Source organism: Hordeum vulgare, chromosome 2H (assembly GCF_904849725.1).
Source record: "Hordeum vulgare subsp. vulgare chromosome 2H, MorexV3_pseudomolecules_assembly, whole genome shotgun sequence".
NCBI classification, from domain to species: Eukaryota; Viridiplantae; Streptophyta; class Magnoliopsida; order Poales; family Poaceae; genus Hordeum; species Hordeum vulgare.
This window is the reverse complement of record NC_058519.1, coordinates 41,545,374-41,567,362: the sequence shown is the minus strand read 5'-3', so window position 1 is coordinate 41,567,362 and position 21,989 is coordinate 41,545,374. Positions and strand designations below refer to the sequence as shown.

Below are 21,989 nucleotides of genomic sequence, written 5' to 3'. Positions count from 1 at the left end.
TCAACTAGCTCAAAAAAAAAGTAAATGCACGAAGAATACCAAATGAAGTCAGAAATTGTTAAAATTTTGTGATGTGCCTTTTAATGGTGCATTTTGAACACACAAAAAGTATGGAGTTCAAATAAGTTCAAAAAAATGAAATCTCTTTGTAAGAGATGAGTTCTCGTTCGAAACGCTGATACTTCGAGAGAGATTGTTCGTTTTGTACACGAAGTGCATCCAGTTTTCGTCGTAGCCCTCTCAAATTTTTAACACATGCTATGTGGGTGAAATGATGATAGCATGCCAACTTTCAACATTTTCGGAGTTCATTTGTAGTGCTTTTCAATTTCAGGGTCAACTAGCTCAAAAAATAAGTAAATGCACGAAGAATACCAAATGAAGTTAGAAATTGTTGAAATTTTGTGATGTGCCTTTGAATGGTGCATTTTGAACACACAAAAAGTATGGAGTTCAAATAAGTTCAAAAAAATGAAATCCCTTTGTAAGAGATGAGTTCTCGTTCGAAACGCTGATACTTTGAGAGAGATTGTCCGTTTTGTACACGAAGTGTATCCAGTTTTTGTCGTAGCCCTCTCAACTTTTTAACACATGCTATGTGGATGAAATGATGATAGCATGCCAACTTTTAACATTTTCAGAGTTCATTTGTAGTGCTTCTCAATTCCAGGGTCAACTAGCTCAAAAAAAAATAAGTAAATGCACGAAGAATACCAAATGAACTCAGAAATTGTTGAAATTTTGTGATGTGCCTTTGAATGGTACATTTTGAACACACAAAAAGTATGAAGTTCAAATAAGTTCAAAAAAATGAAATCCGTTTGTAAGAGATGACTTCTCGTTCGAAACGCTGATACTTCGAGAGATTGTCCGTTTTGTACACGAACTGCATCCAGTTTTTGTCGTAGCCCTCTCAACTTTTTAACACATGCTATGTGGGTGAAATGATGATAGCATGCCAACTTTCAACATTTTCAGAGTTCATTTGTAGTGCTTTTCAATTTGAGGGTCAACTAGCTCAAAAAAAAAGTTAATAGTTTGGATAGTCAAAATAATTACTTTTGAAAATTGAAAATAGTTTTGCATTATTTATTCCATTTCAAACACTTTTCATTATCATAGTTTTGTCAAATTCTCAAATATGCAAAAATAATTTTAATAAACATAGTTTTTAATTGAAAATAGCAAAATAGTTAATAGTTTGGATAGTCAAAATAATTACTTTTGAAAATAGAAAATAGTTTTGCATTATTTATTCAATTTCAAACACTTTTCATTATCATAGTTTTGTCAAATTCTCAAATATGCAAAAAGATTTTTAATAAATATAGTTTTTAATTGAAAATAACAAAATAGTTAATAGTTTGGATTGTCAAAATAATTACTTTTGAAAATAGAAAATAGTTTTGAATTATTTATTCAATTTCAAACACTTTTCATTATCATAGTTTTGTCAAGTTCTCAAATATGCAAAAAGAATTTTAATAAACATAGTTTTTAATTGAAAATAGATAAATAGTTAATAGTTTGGATAGTCAAAATAATTACTTTTGAAAATAGAAAATAGTTTTGAATTATTTATTCAATTTCAAACACTTTTCATTATCATAGTTTTGTCAAATTCTCAAATATGCAAAAAAAAAAATTAATCAACATAGTTTTTAATTGAAAATAACAAAATAGATAATAGTTTGGATAGTCAAAATAATTAATTTTGAAAATAGAAAAAAATTGAAACTATATGAGAATTTATAGAGAAAATTCAACCTAAATTCAAAGTGAACTCACTTTGAATTCAGGTTGAATTTTCTCCATAATTTCGAATATAGTTTCAATTTTCAGTGAGTTTAGGCCCGTAAGCCTGCTTTAGAGAGGAGCTCGATGGAGAAGCTGCGACGGGGCTTATAAACAAGTGTTAGTCCCCCTCGCTGGGCGAGGTGGGACTAAACTTATCGTGCAGCCGAGCAGGGGCTTTAGTCCCGGGTGGAGCCACGCCCCGGGACTAAAGACCCCCTTTAGTCCCGACTGGAGCCACGCACCGGGACTAAAGGCCCCTGCTTCCCGCCTTCTGGTCTGCCCGAAAAAGGGCCTTTAGTCCCGGGTCGTGGCTCCACCCGGGACTAAAGGGGGTCTTTAGTCCCGGTTCGAGCCATGCACCGGGACTAAAGATCCACCTATATAAGCGGGACTTCGAAAATTTCCAACCCAAATCGTCCATTTCTCTTCTTCCTCTCGTTCTCCTGCCCGGCGCGGCACAGCGACGAACTCGACGACACTGTCAGGCTGCCCGCCGTCCTGCTCGCCGCCGCCTGCCGTCCTCCTCGCCGTTGCCGTCGTCCTCCTCGCCGCCGCCGTCCTCCTCGCCGCGCGCCGCCCTCCTCGCCGCGCGCCGCCGTCCTCCTCGCCGCGCGCCGCCGTCCTCCTCGCCGCGCGCCGTCGACACCTCCGGCCGGTAAGCCCCCCGCCCCCTCCTCCCCAACACTCCGGCCAGTAGAAGAAAAGAAGAAAAATGAGAAGAAAGGAAGAAAAGGGGAAGAAAAGAAGAAAACGATTTTTTTGTCATTTAATTCCTATTGTTATTAGGTTTGTGCTAGATTATTTAGAATTAGGAAAAAGGAAAATAAGAAGAGGAGGAGAAGAAAAGAAAAAAAGGAGAATAAGAAGAGGAGGAGAGGAGAAGAAGAGGAAAAATAGAAGAAGAGGAGAAGTAGATGAAGAGAAAAAATTAGAAGAGGAGGAGAGGAGAAGTAGAAGAAGAGAAGAGGAGAAGTAGTAGAAGAAGAGGAGAAGTAGAAGTAGAAGAAGAACTAGAAGAAGAGGAGATATAGAAGAAGAGGAAAATTAGTTTAGGGTTACAAGAAGAAGAAATATTGTATAGTGTATATGCTTAAGTGTTAATAGTGTTTCTTAGTGATGGGGTTATAGTCCTAGGGTAGGGTCATAGGCCTGCCCTATAGGTCCTACCCAAGGACTACCCCTCGCAAAGGACTAGACCCTTAGTCAGCTCCGACTGAATTAAGGAGTCCCTGTCATCCAGTCGGTAATGTACCCTCGATCATCCAGTCGGAGACTAGCATTCGGAGCATATCAGGTTAACCGACTGGATACCACTCGGTACATCGTAACCCCCCTGGAGGGAAACGGTCGTACGTTTCCAGGTGCATTTATTAGCATTTAGGTCGTACGTTACCTGTAACGTAGGTGTTTATTCACCATTATATCACCCCTGTGCACCGACCGTTGTGAAGGGCAGCGCACTTTATATAAGCCACCCTCCCCACTGGTGCAAGGGTTAGCAACTCATTGTATTCCCTATTCCACTCGACAACAAGCTCCCTGAGCACTAAGACGTAGGGCTATTACCTCCACCGCAGAGGGGCCTGAACTCATACATCCTCGCCGTAGCTAGGACTCTGCCCATCCTTTTCGTACCCTACACATCTACTGTCAGGCTTATACCCACGACAGTTGGCGCCCACCGTGGGGCAGGCGGCTAAGCGACTTCTGGCGAGTTTGCGACTACTTCCTTTCGTCATGTCGTCCGGTGGAGGTTCGAGCATGGGTCACCAGATCTTCTTCGGCGCTCTCTCCTTCATCGTCGACAATTCGGCGTGGCTTCGGGATGCTCCTCTCGACGCCGAGGCGCTTCCCCGTCGTGGGGCTACGCACTTCCGTGCCGGCGCCCGCGGCATTCTTCTTCTCCAACAGTCGACTCCGGTGTCGACCCACACCGCCGTCACGCGCCGCAGCAAGCGGTCTCGTCGTCCGCGGCTCCAGTGTTGGGTGCAACACGCCCAGGCGCGCCAGAACGCATCTTCACAAGTGGCGGTTCTAGAGTCCGTTGTGGTTGCCCCGCTGTCCCAGCACTCGGACTCGGTTCCGACTGAGTTTCCTTCCGAGTATGCGGGTCGCGGGCCCGCAGCCGAAGTATACATGGCCAACTCCCATGAAGATCCCCGTCAAGCTGGCCGAAGCGAGCGTGAGGTCGGCGAAACATCCGGCGCGCGCTGTCCACCTCGCCGTTCTGCCAGCCGGCACACTCGGTGGAGCAACGTAGAGTTGTTCCGCACACCCCTCCTCAACTTGGCTGCGGCTGCCAAGATAGCCGATTCCCTCCAGCCGGCTGATTCAGAGGCAGGAAGAGGGATCGAGCAGATCCGAGCCCTGTTGCACACGACGCAACAGCAGAATTCGGCGGTCTCCCAGTCGCACAACAGGATCCATAACAGTTCCGTTCATGCGAATACGCATTGGTCGGTTCATAGCCCTGGTTCCCATCAGCACCGCAGGGGAGGCAGCCATTCCACGAATCACGAAGATCGCCGCCGCTCACGCACCCCTCCGCGGGGTGGACCCTATGGGTCCCGACATCATGATGATCGGCATTCAGTCGGCGACACTCACGACCCAAGACCCGACGCAAGAGGGCGTATCGCCCAGCGAAGAGTCGACAAGGGCCGAGCCCACCGTGATGGTCACGATATGGACCGTCCAAGTGGAAGCAGGACCATCATGTCTGGTCCCGAGTGTTTTAGTCGAGCCATCCGCTCGGCTGACATCCCGCCCAACTTCCGATTGGCGGCGGGAATCAGTAAGTTTACAGGAGAGTCCAAGCCAGAAACATGGCTAGATGACTACCGAGTGGCAGTCCAGATCGGAGGAGGGGACGACCATGTCGCCATGAAGCACCTCCCTCTGATGCTCGATGGCTCGGCACGAGCGTGGCTGAATCAGTTGGCCCCCTCGAGCATCTACAGTTGGGCGGATCTGGCCCGAGTGTTCATCCGGACCTTCGAAGGGACGTGCAAGCGCCCTGCGGGCCTCGTGGAGCTCCAGCATTGCGTCCAGAAGCCGAATGAGCCCATGCGCGACTTCATCCAGCGTTGGACAACTCTCTACCACACGGTGGAGAACGTCACCGAGCATCAAGCAGTCTGCGCCTTCAAGGCAGGCGTGCGGTACAGAGAGCTGTACCTGAAGTTCAGTCGAACAGGTGACATCTCCATGAGCAAGATGATGGAGATAGCAGCTCGCTCCGCAAATGGCGAAGAAGAGGACCGCATTCGAAGCGGCAAGCACAAGACAGTCGGCGACGGAGATGGAAGCAACACTCGGAAGCAAAAGCAAAAAGCTCCATCCACTCCGCAGCCAGAAGCTGCAGTCGTGACCAATGCCAAGTTCAAAGGCAAAGGGAAGGCGCAGTTTACCCCCAAGAAGAAGCCGTTCAATAATCCCATCCTGGACCAACCATGCCCGGTTCATACGAAGATGGACGAAGAGGGCAACCCCATATATCCGAAGCATACCACTCGGCAGTGCCGCCTCCTGATCCAGGGGTTCGGCGAAGGGCAACCGAGTGAGAAGGTCAATGAACAAGATGAGGAGGATAAGGAGGATCCGTTCCCCCAAGTCCATGCGACACTCATGATTTTTGCTGATGTCGAAAGCAAGAGTCGACTGAAGCTGGTGAAAAGGGAGGTTAACATGGCCACTCCAACCAGCCCCAATTTCCTTAAATGGTCTCAGACTGCGATCACCTTTGACCAGTCGGATCATCCAGCGCATGTTCCCACCCCAGGAAGACAAGCTCTGGTCGTCGACCTAGTGGTGGAAGGAGTCCGACTGCGCAAAGTCCTTATGGACGGCGGCATCAGTTTGAACATCATGTACGCTGACACTCTCAAGGGGATGGGCATTCCGATGTCCAAACTCAGCGAGAGCAGTATGCAGTTCCATGGAGTCGTCCCTGGACAGAGGGCCAAGTCACTCGGCCAGATCGCGTTGGACGTCGTTTTCGGCTCCGACAAGAACTTTCGCAAGGAAAAGCTCACATTTGAGGTGGTGGATTTCCAGAGCGCTTACCACGCAATCCTGGGCCGCCCAGCGTATGTGAGTTTCATGGCCCGCCCATGCTACGTATACTTGAAGCTGAAGATGGCAGGCCCAAAAGGCGTGATCACCATCACAGGCAATCGGCAGCGAGCCGAAGAATGCTTGCAGCAAGGATCAAGAATCGCCGACCAGCAGATGGCCGTCCTCGAGCTCGACGAGTACAAGAAAATAGTCGACCCCGCCGACCTGATGCGCTCGAAGAAGCCAACTTCAGAATCCGCATTCCAGTCGGCGGGAGGGACGAAGAAGGTCAGCATCCACCCGACGGACGACACTGCTGCCCCGACGAACATCTCCACCACCCTCGATCCTAAATAGGAAGCCGAGCTCACCCAATTCCTCCGTGAGAACTGGGACATCTTCGCATGGAAACCCTCTGACATGCCAGGTGTACCCAGGGAGTTGGCTGAGCACCGACTGCATGTGGACCCCGTCGCTCGGCCCGTCCGAGAGCGCTTGCGCCGGTCCGCCGCGCACAAGAGGAAAGCAATCGGGGAGGAGGTGGCCAAGCTGCTGGCAGCCAACTTCATTCGCGAGGTTCACCACTCCGAGTGGCTCGCCAATGTTGTCATGGTGCCCAAGAAGGACAAGTCGCTCCGAATGTGCATCGACTTCAAACACCTCAATAAGGTCTGCCCGAAAGACCATTTTCCGCTCCCCCGCATAGATCAAATTGTTGATTCGACTGCGGGGTGCGAGCGTTTGTCATTTCTTGATGCCTACTCGGGCTATCATCAGATCCGTCTGTATGGTCCCGATGAATTAAAGACAGCCTTTATCACCCCATTCGGGTGCTTCTTCTACATCACTATGCCATTTGGTTTGAAGAATGCAGGAGCTACCTTTATGCGCATGATCCAAAAATGCCTTCTCGACCAGATCGGTCGGAATGTGGAGGCATATATGGATGATATCGTAGTCAAGTCACGCAAAGGTTCCGACCTGCTGACTGACTTGGCAGAAACATTCGCCAACTTTCGTAGGTACGATATCAAGCTCAACCCCGCCAAATGTTCATTCGGCGTTCCCAGCGGAACGTTACTCGGTTTCTTTGTTTCCGAACGAGGGATCGATGTCAACCCCGAAAAGATCAGGATCATCGTTCGAATGGAGAGGCCGGTCAGAATACACGATGTTCAACGGCTCACAGGTTGCCTAGCGGCTTTGAGCAGGTTCATCAGCCGACTCGGCGAGAAAGCACTTCCTCTGTACCGACTCATGAAGAAATCAGATACTTTCGAGTGGACAGACGAAGCCCAAGTCGCATTCGACGACCTCAAAGTCCTACTTTCCACCCAGCCGGTTCTTACTGCTCCGCTCATTAAAGAACCCCTTCTTCTGTATATCGCGGCTACAAATCAAGTCGTCAGTACTGTTCTTACAGTCGAACGAGAAGAAGAAGGCAAAGCATACAAAGTTCAGCGGCCAGTGTACTACGTCTCCGAGGTCCTGACTCCTTCCAAGCAGAGGTATCCCCATTATCAAAAACTTATCTACGGGATTTACATGACTGCGAAGAAGGTGGCTCATTATTTCCAAGACCACTCGGTATCTGTCGTTTCTGATGCTCCGTTGTCGGAAATTCTCCACAATCGAGACGCGTCAGGCCGAGTGGCGAAGTGGGCAATGGAGATGCTGTACTACGATATCAAGTTCGAGGCCAAGAAAGCTATTAAGTCTCAAGCCCTGGCTGACTTCATAGCAGAATGGGTAGAACAACAGCAACCGACCCACATCTACTCGGCCCATTGGACAATGTTCTTTGATGGGTCCAAGATGTTGAATGGCTCTGGCGCTGGCGTTGTGATCATATCGCCAAAGGGCGACAAACTCAAGTACGTGCTGCAGATACACTTCGATTCCTCCAACAACGAGGCAGAGTATGAAGCTCTCCTCAACGAATTGCGCATGGCCATCTCACTCGGCGTCCGTCGCCAGATGGTCCACGGTGATTCGGATTTGGTGGTCAATCAAGTGATGAAAGAGTGGGATGTCAGGAACCCCACCATGACCACATACTGCAATGCAGTGAGGAAGCTCGAGAAAAAGTTTGAAGGTCTGGAACTCCACCATGTTCCGCGACTGAAAAACCAAGCAACAGATGAATTGGCGAAACTCGGATCCACTCGGAGACCAGTCCCGAGTGACGTCTGCCTCGAGCACCTTTGCCTCCCTTCGGTCAAAGAAGATCCTTTTATTGAAGAACCAATACAACCCAAGAGTTCAACAGATCCGACTGAAGTCGACGTACCTGCTGTGGTTGATCTGGTTGTGGAGATTCTTACTGTCATCCCCGATTGGACGGTGCCGATCATTGCATATATCCTGAGACAGGAACTACCAGAAGACGAAGTCCAGGCCAGGCAGATAGTCCGCAGATCGAAGTCGTTCACTGTCATTGATGGTCAATTGTACAAGGAGAGTGTTTCAGGCGTTCTCCAACGATGTATCTCTCCGGAGGAGGGACAGCTCATCCTGGAAGATATTCACTCGGGAACCTGCGGTCATCACGCCTCTTCGAGAGCAATCGTCGCCAAGGCATTCAGGGCTGGTTTTTTCTAGCTGCAGGCGAACGAGATGGCTAAAGATATGGTCGACCGATGTGAGGGCTGTCAGTTCTACTCCAACAAGTCCCACAAGCCCACATCTGCGTTGAAGACAATCCCGCTCGTGTGGCCGTTTGCGGTTTGGGGATTAGACACAGTCGGACCATTCAAGACAGGCCAGGGGGGATACACACATTTGTTGGTGGCAGTCGACAAGTTCACGAAATGGATCGAGGCTAAGCCCATCAAGAAACTCGACGCCTCAACAGCCGTCAAGTTTGTCAGGGACATCATCTCCAGATTCGGTGTAGCTCACAGCATAATCACGGATAACAGGACAAACTTTGATTCGGACAGATTCAAAGGTTTTTGTACAAGCCAAGGTATCCGAGTGGATTTTGCTTCCGTAGCACATCCTCAATCCAATGGACAAGCAGAGCGGGCGAATGGGCTTATTCTTCAAGGTTTGAAGCCCCGACTCCTGCGAGAGGTGGGACACTCCGCTGGCGCATGGGTCACCGAGTTACCTTCAGTACTTTGGGGTCTCCGCACAACCCCGAACAGATCTACAGGGCGATCACCGTTCTTCCTCGTTTATGGAGCAGAAGCGGTCCTTCCGAGTGACGTGCTTCATAATGCTCCACGAGTCGAACTCTTCTCCGAAGCTGAAGCAGAACAAGCAAGGAAAGATGGAGTGGACCTTCTGGAGGAGGAGCGCGAGATGGCACTGACTCGCTCAACCATTTATCAACAAGATCTGTGGCGTTTTCACGCACGCCACGTCAGGAGTCGCACGTTCCAAGCACGCGACCTGGTGCTCCGGGTGGATCAGCAAAGACCTCACAAGTTAGCCCCGGCCTGGGAAGGACCCTTCATCATCTCCAAGGTGCTGAACAACGGAGCATACAGACTCTACAACATCGAGAGGGAGACAGACGAGCCGCATGCATGGAATGGAGACCTCCTGAAGCGCTTCTACACATGATCGTCGACTGAAGCAGTGTAAAGAACAAGTATTGTTGAAATAATATAAAGCAGATTCAGAGTTCTTCCGCGGTCGCAGACTCCGGTCACACACAAAAAAAACTTAGTTGCGATCCAGAATCGCCTAAGTTCTAACTTTCTCCGAGTGTGCACTAAACGTCGCACTCGGGGACTTAGCTGTGATCAAGAATCACCTAAGTTCTAAATTTCTCCGAGTGTGCACTAAACGTCACACTCGGGGACTTAGCTGTGATCAAGAATCACCTAAGTAATAACTTCCACCGAGTGTGCGCTAAACGCCGCACTCGGGGACTTAGCTGTGATCAAGGATCACCTAAGTAACAACTTCCTTTGGGTGTGCACTAAGCGTCGCACTCGAGAACTTAGCTGTGATCAAGAGTCACCTAAGTAATAACTTCCTCCGAGTGTGCGCTAAACGCCGCACTCGGGGACTTAGCTGTGATCAAGGATCACCTAAGTAATAACTTCCTCCGACTGTGCACTAAAACGTCGCACTCGGAGACTTAGTTGTGATCAAGGATCACCTAAGTAACAACTTCCTCCGCGTGTGCGCTAAACGCCGCACTCGGGGACTTAGCTGTGATCAAGGATCACCTAAGTAATAACTTCCTCCGAGTGTGCACTAGACTTCGCACTCGGGGACTTCGCTATGATCAAGGATCACCTAAGTAATCGTTTTCTCCGAGTGTGCACTAAACGTCGCACTCGAAACAACATTGCAACACAAGAGCAAACACTTTGATTCAGATTCAAAAGTTCTAGCAAAGATAGCTCACTCGGTGCGGATCAAGCTTACCCGCACCGATCTAAGAATGTGACGGCCAACAGCAGTGGCCAAAGTACCTTACAGATAAACACTCGGCATACCGAGGATAAAAGTGTTCTTACGCATCATCCGGATTAACGCCAGGACTGGAGGGCTCTACGAACGTGTCCAGATCAATACCGTCGGCGATGCGGGTAGCACTCTCAAGGAAAGTTTCCATGAAGTCTTCGAATCGAAGTTTCTTCGTATTGGCGACCTTCAATGTCTTCAGCTTCTCCTCGCGCACCTCCTTGCAATGGACTCGGACCAAGGACAGAGCAACATCTGCACCACAACGAGCTGCAGATTTCTTCCACGACTGCACTCGGTTCGGAATCTCCTCCACTCGCGCCATCATGTTCTCCATCTCCTGCCGCGACTCATCTTCTGGCCAAAGCTCCTTGTCGATTCGGCCGACGACTTATTCCAGTCGACCGATGAAAGGGCCAACTTTGCCCACGCGGATGTGCACCCGGAGAAAATCCCGATTGGCGTCCTCGCCGAGTGGCACGTTGTCGCGAATCGATCGCTCCACGTCCGCTGCTTCAACTTCAGCATCAACGCAAAAATCTGCAACAGAAGGACAAGCAAGCAATAAGCGCCAAGTGTGACGTACATAGGACAAACACTCGGCAAAAAACAGGACTTACCAGCCAGACGGGTCATCATCTGCCCAGCCCAGTCGCTGACATACTTCTCCTGAGCTATGCATCGTTTATTCAGCACGACCATCTGACCCGTGAGAGCAGTCCTCTGTTTCCTCATATTTTCCACTTCCTCAGTGAACACCTTTTTCGCTTCACGAGCCTGCTCCAATGACTTCTCTCGTCCCTCCAGAGCATCCTTCATGCCAGCCATTGCGAGCATGGCCGCATCAAGCTCACCAGCGAACTGATTCCTCTCCGCCCTGAGAGCCTCATAGGCTGTCCCCATTTCACAGGTTTTCTGCCAACAAACACCAAGGGACAATCACAAAGTTCAACAAATAAAAGTCTAAGTTCTTCAGACCCCTGCCGACGCAAGCAGTCGACAGCGGTCTCGGGGACTACACCCAGTGGGTTCACTAAGAGTGACCCCACTGGCATGCAACTCAAGCAGGCCCGCCCTATTGAGATGCATGTTATCACCTACGCCTACGAGGCCAATACTACCCGACCTGAGTACAACTTACTCTCGGGGACTCTTACAGTAAGTGCACTCCGAGTGCAACAACTGCTCGCAGTCGGTCATATTATTTACAGACACGACCAAAGTAAAGACAATATGTATAAAGACAACTGTCGGTGCAAGCACTCGACAGAAATCTCGGGGACTACACCCACTGGGTTCACTCAGAGTGAACCCATTGCAAACATCAGCTGCTATCCAAGAACACCGAGTGGGTTACAAGAGAAAAGTAAATACTTACTAGACCACTTACTCGGATATCATCCCGCAGCTCCAAGCTCCGCTGGTACAAGGACGCAACGGAGTCGTAGGCCCTCTTGGCTTCTCCAGCCATCAGCTCCGCCTGCACCATAGCTCCCATGGCCGCTCCCACCTGCTCCTCCGTGAGATGCTGGATGTTGAACTCGATATTCGACGAGCCTGGCAGCATCGGAAGTTCCCGAGGCATCCCAAGGTCCGCTCCAGTCGGCTCCTCATCCACCAGCACCGGTTCAGTCTGTGGCAGCGCCTTAGTCGGCAGCACGTCGGCGGCGAGAGCAGCAGCAGGTGGAGGAGCCTCAAGAACAGGCTCCGCAGCTGGTTCGGGTCTCCCCTGGTCGCCCTCGTCCAGGCAAATCGCCCCTGACAGGCCGAATGACACGAGGTCTCAGAAAAAGAAAGAAGCAGGACCTATGATAGAATTCGAGACGCGATAGTATAAAACATTCGGCGTCACTACAACGCACCTGGCTGGGACGAGACGACGTTGTCCGTGTCCATGGGATCATCTTCCTCGCGCGCCGGAGAGGTGGCAGAAGTAGCGACTCTGTCGAGTGAAATCCATTTGACCAGTAAACAGGAGTTCACTCGGATATCAGAAAGAATTGAAAGATGGATACACTTACGTGGAGGTGACAGGGACAGCAACCCTCATTCGCGGCAGAGCCTTCCGAGGCTTAGGCCCACTCGGTTTGGCCGCCTTAGAAGACTGACCCGCAGGCTCAGCAGCGGCATCCCTGGCCCTCTTGGTGCTTCGAACACTCGGGACCACCGGGACAGTGGGCGGAGCACTCGAAGACGCAGGAGGAGCCGAGGGAACGGCGGGCTCGTGTCGGCGCTTGGTCCGATGCTCTAATTGCGGAGGCGGCGAGTCCTGCTCTTCGTCTTCCTCCTCCTACTCGCTAGTCTCCTCCTCCGATTCCCCGCTGTCGGAGACGTACTCAGCGCTCTCCACACTGCCCTCCTGGCTGCCTTCCTCCTCCTCCTCGGCCGGATTCCCGTTCGAGACGGGGGAGAACCAATTGGTCCACTTGTGCATAAATTTCAGTCGGCAACATCAGACATCACGTAGAGATTCAAACAAACAACAGGAATTAAGATAGTTAAGTGCACTCGACAAGTGTTACTCACCTGATTCGGAGGAGGATGATCCGCGTAGTAAGGCTTCACTCGCCGAGATCCTTTGGGATTCTCGCAGGGACCTGTGATCTGGAGCACCCATGAGGTCACCTTCTCCTCAGTCACGCCCACCACGTTGGTCCGAGTGGAGTCTTCGGGCCCCGTGTAATGCCACATGGCATGGTCGCGAGCCTGCAGAGGTTGGATACGCCGACCGAGGAAGACCTCCAGCAAGTCTATGTCAGTGACCCCCCTCCTGACGACATCTACGAGTGCCTCAACCAAAGGCTGGATGTCGTTCTTCTCCGCCTTCGTGAGCGCGAGCTGCTTAGGCGGGGCGGGCCGATCTAAACTAAAGGGAGGCAGCCCAGTCGACGCATTCGGACAGGCGATATCCTGGCAGTAGAACCACGTCGACTACCAGTTCCTGACCGACTCACTTAACTGAAGAGCAAGATAACTACTCCGACTCTTTTTCTGGAAACCTAAGCCCCCGCAGAGCTGGAGGAGATGTGTCTTATCATCCGACTGGCTGAGTCGTTTGATGGTTTGGGATCTAGCGGAAAAGATGTGCTTGAACAAACCCCAATGGGGAGGGCAGCCGATGAAACACTCGCACAGAACTATAAAGGCAGAGAGATGGGCAATGGCATTCGGGGGAAAGTGGTGAAGTTGTGCCCCGAAGTGATTCATGATGCCCTTGAAGAAAGGATGCGGGGGCAAGGAGAAACCTCGGTGGACGTGGCTGAGCTGCAAGACGCGCTCCCCCTCCCGAGGTGCCGGCTCGACCTCGTTCTCCGCCGGCAGCCTCCAGGACTTGTGCACGATCATCCCGTGCTCCACCGGATGCAGCAGATCTCCCTCCTTCACCGTGGAGGGGAGGAAGTCGCCCTGAATCCACCCCGCTGGCAGCGGCCGCTGCCGCCGCTGAGCAGGCGCCCCCGTCTTCCCCTTCTTCTTCCTCGCCTCCATCTTGCTGGTCTGACCCTTGGTCATGGCGGCAACTGTGAGCCCTCGGGAGGAAGGAGAAGGAAGGAGTGTAGAAGCGCTGGAGGTGGCGAGGAGAACGCCCAAGCCAAGTCCGTTCCAGTCAGATCCAACTTCAAACATCGCTTTGTCGTTCCAACCCCAATCCATTCGGGGACTAATGATGGGGTTATAGTCCTAGGGTAGGGTCACATGCCTGCCCTGTAGGTCCTACCCAAGGACTACCCCTCGCAAAGGACTAGACCCTTAGTCAGCTCCGACTGAATTAAGGAGTCCCTGTCATCCAGTCGGTAATGTACCCTCGATCATCCAGTCGGAGACTAGCATTCAGAGCATATCAGGTTAACCGACTGGATACCACTCGGTACATCGTAACCCCCCTGGAGGGAAACGGTCGTACGTTTCCAGGTGCATTCATTAGCATTTAGGTCGTATGTTACCTGTAACGTAGGTGTTTATTCACCATTATATCACCCCTGTGCACCGACCGTTGTGAAGGGCAGCGCACTCTATATAAGCCACCCTTCCCCACTGGTGCAAGGGTTAGCAACTCATTGTATTCCCTATTCCACTTGACAACAAGCTCCCTGAGCACTGAGACGTAGGGCTATTACCTCCACCTCAGAGGGGCCTGAACTCATACATCCTCGCCGTAGCTAGGACTCTGCCCATCCTTTTCGTACCCTACACATCTACTGTCAGGCTTATACCCACGACACTTAGATTATTGCTTATTTTTGCTATTGTATATGCTTAAGTGTTAATAGTTTAATTTTGCTATTGTATATGCTTAAGTGTTAATAGTTTATTTTTAGCAAGAAAATTAATAGAACTAGTTTATTTTTTCAGTTCATTTTACGATGCCTATCCCGCATCCTCGTCGTCAACTCGGCGAAGGACACCTGCTTGATCAGAGGGGCCCTGTCCGGGACTGGGCTCCGCCCGGCTCGTATTGGGAGGTGCTACCTTCCGGGGGGCGTAGGTTGGTGAGGAGCCAGCCCGTCGTTGACCCGATCCTTGTTTGGTGGCGGTCGCGTGGGCCAGTGAGGGTGCCGAGGCTTCCGGACACCGCGGAGGTGGTACGTCACCGTGTCAGCGAGGAGGATGAGCACGTCCGTCGCTACATGGTTGCGTTGGAGGGCAGGTTCGAGCATACCTGGCAGGTTCTTCGGGGATCTCACTAGAGCTATGATCCTGTGATGGTTCCTTCTCTTTGGGTGTCCATCGCTCGCGCCGATACCCGTCGGGCGCTACGGTTCTAGATGTATCAGTGATGCCATATGTATGATAGTATTCGAGGAGTATTAGTGATAATATTCGACGATGTACGGACAAAAGAGATGATGTATTTGCTTATAATTTAATGCATGCTAATTTGAATACTACTTTATTTTACGATTTGGTTTTGTTTATTGAATGCTCAAATTGGAAAAGTACTCCTACTTTGAATACTATGCAAAAATCTAGGTGTCCCGGGTGGAGCCACGACCCGGGACTAAAGTTGTTTTGGAACGGAGTTCCTGATAGAATAATTCTTTTTTGGTACAAAGGTTAAGAGAATCCGTTTTTTGCAGAACTATGGATCCACATATCAGGAACCTCGAAGAGGAAGAACTTCTCGAAGATATAATCAAAGACGGCCCCGACGTTGAACCAGCTGAATCTCCGCTGTCATATCTAAACCCCGACGTTGGAATGGAGGTCGAGCGACACGAAGATGAAGCCGATGGGGCAGGAGATAGGTCCAATGACGGAGAAGGTGATAGCTCCACTGATGGAGAAGCCGGTGAATAAAAAATAAAGTCCGGCGAGGTATACATATGAAGTTCGACAATCACTTGTAATATGTGAAAAATATTGGAGATAGCTCTATATTGTATACATATACATTCATTTGATGAATGTTTCTCCCTTTTAGGCCTCCACATCGAGCAAAACTACGAAACGAGGCCCGACTAGAAAGTTGGATGCACAGACGCATTACACCTTTGAGGTGATATTGCCTACGGGTGAACCCAAGCTTCCTAACAATGCTGCTGACACATTCAACAAGCAATGCAGAGTTCTCGTTAGGGATCACGTCCCGATCAGCGTTCGGGAGTGGAACAAGCGCAAAGGGGCAGCCGATAGTGACTATGTCGCCGAAAGGTACAAAGATAATCTTTGGAATGAGCTCATGTCACATTTCAACCTGCCAGAATGTGAGAATGAGATGCCTTCGACCCATTATCGAGACCCTTGGAACAGTTCCAAAGCCTGCAGGACATGCTCCAAGGGTAATTTCAATCATTCTTGCGCTCTATCGGTCTCTTTCGATGATTTTCTGATATATCAATTAATGAAAAACTTAGCAAATCGTTATCCTTGTCGGACAGGGTTTGGAAGCGGTTCAAGTGCGTGACTCCCGGTAACTTTCCTGAGAAGCTGACCTTTAGAGCGGCTCAGGTAAGTAGTAGTATGATATACTTCTATTTTCAATACATTTATGATGCTGGATTATTATTTTGATTATATATATTCTATTCTCGTAAAGTGCGACCAGCAGCCACGGGGAACGCATCTATGCGGATACTATGTTTGCGAGACCATTCGCACGTTTACCTCTGACCACAAGGATCACAGATTCGACGTAAGCAATGAACATTCACACCTCTATTTTTACCCGTCATTCTTTGTTATCATGATTGATATTCATATTCATCTCCTCTTTTTATATAGTACACGGCCATGAGGACGAATGTCCTACCAGAGCAACGCGCGATTGCTGTTGCAGAGGAGCTTGCGACCTTTCTGAGGACAGAAGCTATAAATGACAAAGGACGATTTAGTGTAGCTAGGGGCCATTACTGATGTTCGTCCATGTAATCGAATAGACGGGCTCTAGTCCCGATAATTCAGATCTCCATATAATTGTATATATATGTTCGCTTGTAAGATAAGTTAATCTTATATATATATATATATATGCATAATTATTTCTATTTAAATTATATGAAAACTAATTCCCGAACACCAAACGAGGCATCACGTTAATCTCCCCAACACCTAAACCCTAAAACCCTAAAACCCAAAAATAATTTCAGTCAAAAAAAACCCAAAAATAAGCAAAATCTAAAACTCTTTAGTCCCGGCACGTGTAATGAACCGGGACTAAAGGTCCTGCCCCTGGGACGCTACGAGACGCCAACGTGGAGCACCTTTAGTCCCGGCTTGTAACAGGGCCGAGACTAAAGGTTAGGCCTTTAGTCCCGCCCCTTTAGTCCCGGTTGGTGAACAGGGACTAAAGCCCCTTACGGGTCGGGGCTAAAGGCCCCGTCCCCACTAGTGTAGGCTTGGTTGCGAGACCTGTTTGAATTAGGTCCAGACTATCAGCATCCCTTCATCAAGTGGATAGGTAACGACAAATGTTGTCTAGACGGTGGCTTCAGACTTACTGTCGTATCTCTTTGCATGGTCTTTTCTGAATAATTAATAAAGCGGTTGCATCCATGGTCGAGATGCAGAGGCCGGGGGTCTTCCTCCTTTCCGAAAAAACAAATATGTAGTTTATGTTTGTGTCCGACGTATAAGTTTTTCGAACGTGGATCTACTTAAATTAATGCTTGAATACGGGTGAGTTGAATTTCACTAGCGAATAACACGTATTCATTAATCAATCTTATAATATTGTTCTTGTCACAAATCATGAAGATAATGAAAACTGAACACTTTATTATGGTTTACAAGGCAAAAAAAGGCATAATTCTCACGGCAGTTGCACGAACCAAGGTCAATCCCAGCACTGGATCAATACACGGCCATGTGCATTGCAGAAGAAATTATGTATAACCAATTAGCCATCGATACCCTTAATTGGCAATTAGAAGATGAAATGTATTTTCATCCACCGCTGCTCGTAGAATCAGCTCTTAGATATCTTGGGAGGTTGGGTAATCATAGAGAGCATCGGATACGTATACATCGAATGAAGAATGACGCGTATGCATGTTAGTACTTGCTATATCATATATACTCCGTATGACTTAATCATCTAAGACACTGAGGCAACCATGAATATTCTTTGCTTTTGATATAGCTTACCACTATTGCCAAGTGGTAACCATGAATATTCCACGCCGGATAATCGTGCGCTGTACTATACTCCCCTCAGGATCATTCTGCAATGTGCAACTGCTGGTTAATTTGACTATTCGTGATACATCCTTGCAAGACGCACCCGACACCCAGAAAAACAAAAAATATCATCGAACAGCAAGCAGGTGGATTGCCACTTGGCCACCACAACAGTCGTCATGAGCGCAGAGGATTTTTCTTTTTTTAAATACTAGCAAAAGGCCCGTGAGTTGCAACGAAATATTTTTCCTAATTCCTAATGAAGATGACCATATTTTACTGCATCACTTAGATACACTATCACTCTTAATTTCGTGAAATCATGAACAATTTAGAAATCATAACATTTTCTAAAAATCATGAACATATGTAAAATCATGAATAATTTTTATCACTTATAGGTGATATTTGACAATGGGTTAAGGTGACAATTAAGCGACAATTTTGCGAGATGGCCTTTGTGAAAAAATAACATGTTAAATTTGAAATTGAGGTTTGAAAGATATGAATATTTTAAAAAATACTTTAATCTGTAAAATATTCGAGGTTTGATAAAAGGGTAGAAAAAATGGGAAGTACCTTGGGTCAAACCCAGGTCTCCCGGACGGGATTGATACGGCGTAGCCAATAGGCTGGCTAGTGCCCTTGTTGTAGTCAAATGGCATAACGGTTGATGAACCAGAAGCTAGCGGCGGCGATTTAAGGAAAAAACGAATCGTTTTCCACTTATTAGATTGAGGCCCTCCAACGATGCAGGCATGCTTCACAGGAATGGAATGCTCTTAGGTGTGACCTTGAGACAGCCGGACAGTGAGAGGAGACGGAGCTTGAGCCGCTCCGCGGATGCCAACACCGTAACACCATAGTCGCTGACCATGCAGTTTGAAAGATCAAGCTCGGCGAGCTCAGAGCAACTCTCGGAAATGGCAAACAGACTTGCATCAGTTATCTTACTGCAGCCCTCTAGGCTCAGATGTGCAAGAGATGTGCGTGTTGGAAATATTGCCCCAGAGGCAATAATAAATTAGTTATTATTATATTTCTTTGTTCATGATAATCGTTTATTATCCATGCTATAATTGTATTGATTGGAAACACAATACTTGTGTGAATACATAGACAAAACACTGTCCCTAGTAAGCCTCTAGTTGACTAGCTCGTTGATCAAAGATGGTCAAGGTTTCCTAACCATAGGCAAGTGTTGTCACTTGATAAGGGGATCACATCATTAGGAGAATCTTGTGATGGACTATACCCAAACTAATGAACGTAGCATGTTGATCATGTCATTTTGTTCCTACTGGTTTTCTGCGTGTCAAGTATTTATTCCTATGACCATGAGATCATATAACTCACTGACACCGGAGGAATGCCTTGTGTGTATCAAACGTCACAACTTAACTGGATGACTATAAAGATGCTCTACAGGTATCTCCAAAGGTGTCCGTTGAGTTAGTATGGATCAAGACTGGGATTTGTCACTCCGTGTGACAAAGAGGTACCTCGGGGCCCACTCGGTAATACAACATCACACACAAGCCTTGCAATCAATGTGACTTAGTGTAAGTCACGGGATCTTGTATTACAGAATGATTAAAGAGACTTGCCGGTAAACAAGATTGAAATAGGTATGCGGATACTGACGATCGAATCTCGGGCAAGTAACATACCGAAGGTCAAAGGGAATGACATACGGGATTATCTGAATCCTTGGCACTAAGGTTCAAACGATAAGATCTTCGTAGAATATGTAGGATCCACTATGGGCATCCAGGTCCCGCTATTGGATATTGATCGAGGAGTCCCTCGGGTCATGTCTACATAGTTCTCGAACCCGCAGGGTCTGCACACTTAAGGTTCGACGTTGTTTTATGCGTATTTGAGTTATATGGTTGGTTACCGAATGTTGTGCGGAGTCCCGGATGAGATCAGGGACGTCACGAGGGGTTCCGGAATGGTCCGGAGACGAAGATTGATATATAGGATGACCTCATTTGATTGCCGGAAAGTTTTTAGCATTACCGGGAATGTACCGGGAGTGACGAATGGGTTCCCGATGTTCACCGGGGGGGGGGGGGGCAGCCCACCCCGAGGAAGCCCATAGGCCTTAGGGGTGCCGCACCAGCCCTTAGTGGGCTGGTGGGCAAGCCCAAGAAGGCCCCTGCGTAGGAGAGAAAGAAAATCAAAGAAAAAGAAGGGGAAGTGGGAAAATAGAGAAGGACTGCACCTTCCAACCCTAGTTGGACTAGGATTGGAGGAGGAATCCTCCTCCCCACACTTCGGCCGACCCCTTCTGGCTCCCTTGAGCCTCAAGGCAAGGTCCCTCCCCTCCCTCCTATATATACTGAGGTATTAGGGCTGATTTGAGACAACTTTGCCACGACAGCCCGACCACATACCTCCACGGTTTTTCCTCTAGATCGTGTTTCTGCGGAGCTCGGGCGGAGCCCTGCTGGAATAAGGTCACCACCAACCTCCGGAGCGCTATCACGCCGCTGGAGAACTCATCTACCTCTCCGTCTCTCTTGATGGATCAAGAAGGCCGAGATCATCGTCGAGCTGTACGTGTGCTGAACGCGGAGGTGTCGTTCGTTCGGCACTAGATCGGAGCGGATCGTGGGACGGATCGCGGGACGGTTCGTGGGATGGTCCGCGGGGTGGATCGAGGGACGTGAGGACGTTCCACTACATCAACCGCGTTTCTTAACGCTTCCTGCTGTGCGATCTACAAGGGTACGTAGATCGGAAATCTCCTCTCGTAGATGGACATCACCATGATAGGTCTTCGTGTGCGTAGGAAATTTTTTGTTTCCCATGCGACGTTCCCCAACAGTGGCATCATGAGCTAGGTTCATGCGTAGATGTTATCTCGAGTAGAACACAAAAGTTTTTGTGGGCGGTGATGTGCGATTTGCTGCCCTCCTTAGTCTTTTCTTGATTCCGTGGTATTGTTGGATCGAAGCGGCTCGGACCGACATTACTCGTACGCTTACGAGAGACTGGTTTCATCGCTCCGAGCAACCCCGTTTCTCAAAGATGACTGGCGAGTGTTGGTTTCTCCAACTTTAGTTGAATCGGATTTGACCGAGGAGGTCCTTGGAGAGAGGTTAAATAGCAATTCATACATCTTCATTGTGGTGTTTGCGTAAGTAAGATGCGATCCTATTAGATACCCATGGCAACCACGTAAAAATGCAACAACAATTAGAGGACGTCTAACTTGTTTTTGCAGGGTATGCTTGTGATGTGATATGTCCAACGACGTGATGTGATATATTGGATGTATGAGATGATCATGTTGTAATAGTTAATATCGACTTGCACGTCGATGGCACGGCAACCGGCAGGAGCCATAGGGTTGTCTTTAAACTAAAGTTTGTGCTTGCAGATGCGTTTACTATATTGCTAGGACGTAGCTTTAGTAGTAATCTCATGAGTAGCACGACAACCCCGATGGCGACACGTTGATGAATATCATGATGATGGAGATCATGGTGTGACGTCGGTGACAAGAAGATCGTGTCGGTGCTTTGGTGATGGTGATCAAGAAGCACATGATGATGGCCATATCATGTCACTTATGAATTGCATGTGATGTTAATCCTTTATGCACCTTATCTTTCTTAGAACGAGGTAGCATTATGAGGTGATCTCTCACTAAAATTTCAAGACGAAATTGTGTTCTCCCCGACTGTGCACCGTTGCGACAGTTCGTCGTTTCGAGACACCACGTGATGATCGGGTGTGATAGACTCAAAGTTCACATACAACGGGTGCAAAACAGTTGCACACGCGGAACACTCGGGTTAAACTTGACGAGCCTAGCATTTACAGACATGGCCTCAGAACACAAGAGACCGAAAAGTCGAGCATGAATCGTATAGTTGATATGATTAGCATAGAGATGCTTACCAGTGAAACTATTCTCGACTCACATGATGATCGGACTTGAGATAGTGGATTTGGATCATGTACCACTCAAATGACTAGAGAGATGTACTTTTTGAGTGGGAGTTCTTAAGTAATACTTCCTCTGTCCCAAAATAACTGTCTCAACTTTGTACTAGCTCTAGTACAAAGTTGTACTAAGCTTGAGA

At 48.6% G+C, this 21,989-nt stretch overlaps 1 pseudogene; it reads right to left on the bottom strand.

Moving 5' to 3' along the window:
- Positions 1-18,655: 18,655 nt before the first annotated feature.
- Positions 18,656-21,989, bottom strand: part of LOC123425280 — a 28,670-nt pseudogene continuing 25,336 nt past the window's right edge.